The sequence below is a fragment of the Silene latifolia genome, chromosome 11 (genome assembly GCF_048544455.1).
Source record: "Silene latifolia isolate original U9 population chromosome 11, ASM4854445v1, whole genome shotgun sequence".
Taxonomy (NCBI): domain Eukaryota; kingdom Viridiplantae; phylum Streptophyta; class Magnoliopsida; order Caryophyllales; family Caryophyllaceae; genus Silene; species Silene latifolia.
The window spans coordinates 96,291,179-96,295,299 of record NC_133536.1 but is presented as its reverse complement, the minus strand read 5'-3'; the positions used below and the strand labels follow the sequence as shown (position 1 = coordinate 96,295,299).

The 4,121-nt window shown below is 40.6% G+C and overlaps 1 non-coding gene across 1 annotated transcript; it reads right to left on the bottom strand.

Moving 5' to 3' along the window:
• Nucleotides 1-3,798: 3,798 nt before the first annotated feature.
• LOC141615661 (small nucleolar RNA R71) lies at nucleotides 3,799-3,906 on the bottom strand. Its single transcript, XR_012530070.1, has one exon. It is a non-coding gene; the product is annotated as a small nucleolar RNA R71 (small nucleolar RNA).
• Nucleotides 3,907-4,121: the final 215 nt, after the last annotated feature.

The window sequence follows — 4,121 nt, the reverse complement described above, 5'->3', positions numbered from 1 at the left end:
GTATTTTCAAAACGCCTTATTAAGACAAATGGATCACGTTATGCACCATAAACCTAATTCGGTAAATGGAAGTTTAATTTCTGTCTTGCATGCAAATCAATATTAAATCCAACTTGACATCAAATACTTGATACTTGGATAAACAACCGACATAGAAAGCTCACATGTTTGGCTCAAACTCGTGGATGCGCATTCATGCATTTACCCGTTTTATCAACTTTTGCATTTAACCAACCAAGACCGATCAGTAGAGGCCGCTACCGCGGGCGGGATTGGGTGTCCGATTAAAGGGCTTACCAATACGTACCTTCACCTCTTACTCAAAAACTTTGGATAGTGGACGACCTTATCCAGGGCGTACGAGAGTCATTCTAGAGATACGATGCTAAAGAGGGACGACTCCTTATCTTTAGTACCTATGTGAAACACCGATTTTTGCCTTGATTGACCTACGTATAAAGTGGATTCGAACGGGTTCCAAGCATCCCACAAATGCTTGATGGTGACTCCGAACATCTCTTGCTTCATTTTGAGACCCTTGCCGAGATGAAACCGTTCAATCTAAAATGATCCGGTCGAAAGCATTTTTACGCCACCGAGCGTGGCTTTCAAACTACTGCTACGTCCCACAGATCGGCTGGGCGTCGCAGGTGGCCCATGTCCACAGATGGGCGACTCCGCTGGGGAAGACTAGGACTCTTGTGTCTTTGTGATCCCTATATGGTGAGACTCGAACGAGATCTTGGTTGAAATGCATTAATTGATATTACGGTCATAACTCGGGTTCCTTATCCGGGCCCACAACCTAACCCTTTTTCGACCAATTGGCTCGTCCCGTCAGCGTGAATTTTCTAATCCCCGCGTTTCGAATCCCGATTGATTCAAGCATACATTCGACGTTACACATTTATGTTTCGTCAAAGTGCTTTCATTTCCTTCGAGCACGATGCTAGGGCACCCTCCTTACACATTTTGTTTGAATTGGTATCCCTCTCGAAAATCGAGGTTTGATCGCATGGTGTGTAACCCACCCTTTTAAGCCAAAACCCGTGTCAGCATTATGCATAATATAATGAAACTGCCAGTGCTTATATGTTATGTGATCATAAGTCCTTCCGTGTCATTTCAAACTTCCAAAAAACCCTTTTGCGCCGTTATAATGGCCATTTCAAACCTCGATCTTTCGCCGACCGTCGTATTTCAAACAACACGCCTTTCTAGGCCGTCGTAATGACGATTTTAAACCCGGTTTTCTACAACCATTTCAAACAACACGCCTTTTTTAGGCCGTCATAATGACGATTTTCAAACCCGGTTTTCTACAACCATTGATGTGACCATTATTTGAGCATATTTAGTCCCCGAATTAGCCTCGTTCCTATGCTTTTTAGTGCATATTTGGGTCATTTACTATCTTTAGTCCTTTGTTTTGCATATTCTTTGAGGTTTTGTTGCATTGGTAGGAGAGGAGTGCAAACCTTGCATTTTCACGGCAAAATAGAGCAAAATTAATCGAATCTAATGACCAAGCATCAAAGAGAAGACAAGACTAGAAGGCCTTTGTACGTATTATAGTAGATGGGCAATGATGAAGAAATCCTTGCACCCCGACTAAATCCCGGAGGATTATTGGAAGAAGAAAAGAAGAAAAGAAAGCTGTGACGAAATCCGCCCGTCCAACTAGGCAAGACGCCCGTCCAATACGTGAGGATTTCGAGCGTCTTTGCCATCAAGACGCCCGTCCAACTGCACCACAATCCGCTCGTTCAGCCCATCAAGACGCCCGTCTATCCACCAGGAAATCCGCCCGTCCCGACACCTTGGACGCTCGGATTCCCTTACAGTCCCACACGACCTTTTCTTCCCTCCATGAAAAATGCGCATATTTATGAAAGACCGGCAAAAGGAGACCGGCATCTCCTTTGAGAGGAGCGATTCCTCAAGGACTTAATCGTCATTTAAGCCCTTAGTAAAACCTGATTTGTGTACCTAATCCCCACTATAAATACCCCATTAGTCTAATTAGATGAATCATGTTCTTCTTATGAATCCTTAGTGTAGTTTATATCATTCTAATCTCTTCTTAATCTTGTAATCAACTTCTAATCAAATATTAATAAAAATCTCATTTCCTTAATCTCTCTTTTGTTCATCTTTTATTTTGGGTAATTGAAGATTATTTGGGTTATTATTGGGAGATTGACAACCTTCCAATCAATCATCAAGTACTTCTATTATTCTTTGCTTTATTTTGGAATCATTAGTAGGTATAATTCTCTTAATCCCTTTTTAGTTATTGTCAATCATCTTCATTTATTCATCATGTTTTGCTTTGTTAATGTGATTGACAACCTTGTTAACATGTTAAACTTGATAATGAGTGAGTAGTTTCCTTAACTAGGGTTAATGGGTAATTAGGGGAAACCAACATGGGGAATGATTCATGCTTAAATTAATATGTTTTCATAGTTTATTTGCTTGCTGGTTGTGATCTCAACTTATGCACGTGTTATGTTTGATGAAATGTGAGCCTATGAATCCATGCATTTTTTACCCATCACTTACCTTTTCAATGAGACTTGTAAGACATAAACCAACTCGAGTCTCATTAGACCATGCATATAGTTGAGTAGGGAGGATTAAGTCGACTTGTAGGTGTTGTACAATCTAATCGATTCGGCTCCGGGCCCCAAACCTTCCTAGGATTGTAATATATAAACCAACTCGATCCATCACAACAATAATTGCTTGCTTGTAATTTGAGAATATGTTTGTATGATCAATTCCCATGAATCCCCTATGACCCCATGACACCCTAGTGCTTTTAATCAATTTTTTACATCTCATTTTAATCATCTTGCTTGTTTACTTTTATTGCTATTTAGTTTAGTGATCTTCTCATCTCAACCCCAAATCGTGACACCCCTAGACACCGCTACTTGCAATCGAAAATCCTACATCAATACCCGTCCCTTGGGATCCGACCTTTACTTGCCTCTTTACTAATAGTAGAGTTGTTTGTGAAGTTTTAAATATTATTTTGGTCTAGGTGCTCTTAACGACAAGTAACCGAAAACTAAATCTCCAAGTGAGTCCGACCAAAAAATGCCGCCGTTGCCGGGGACGGTGTTAACTTGATTTGATTTTCTTAGATTGTTATTAGTTGTGTCTTTCTTTGCCTTGGGGAAGTAAAACTCCTCAAGGTTTGTTCTAATTGTTTTCAAGTTGTTTGATATTTTGCATGTCTAGAAGATCACAAGGAAACTTGTTACCCTTTGATCACGAAATTGATAGAAGACTTGCTAAAGGTACTTTGAGAGGTATAGGTGAGGTTGTAGATATTCAAACAAACACTATTGAGTTCGTCAACCCTTTTGCAAGAGAAGGTGAGGAGAACCCAACACCCAATCCAACACAAAATCAACCCACAATGCCTAAATTTTCATCACATTCCGTACCAACCGAAGAGAACCTACCCAATGGTACTCCCACACAACACTAACCGGAAATTTCATTGCTAAATCCGCATTTATCCAATTAGTCGAAAGAAGCCAATTTGGGGGGATGCCTAGTGAAGACCCTCACTCTCACATAGAGACTTTTTATGACTATTGTGATGCGATTTCACAAACCGGTGTAACTCAAGACCAAATTCGATGGGTCTTATTTCCTTTTTCTCTAATCGGCACCGCAAAACAATGGTTGAAAGGCCTTGATAAGGCTACTCTTGGAATTGACTCTTGGAAGAAGTTGGCTCTAGCTTTCTACAAAAAATTCTACCCTCCGGAAAAGACTAACATGTTAAGAGCTCAAATTACGGGTTTTTAAGCAAAGGGATGAAGAATCTTTGTATGAAGCTTGGGAGCGGTTCAAAGGAATTTGTCGCTCGTGTCCTCATCATGGACTTAGCGAGTGGTTCTTGGTACAACAATTTTGGAATGGTCTTTATGAAGACTCAAGAAACATTCTCAACATGGGATCAAATGGTATGTTCACCGAAGTTGACGATAATCAAACTTGGAACAAGATTGAGGAAATGACGGTCCATAACTCACAATATAGTAGACCTCGCAAGGCTACTAGAGGAGGAAAGCATGAAGTAGACGCTATTACGCAATTGG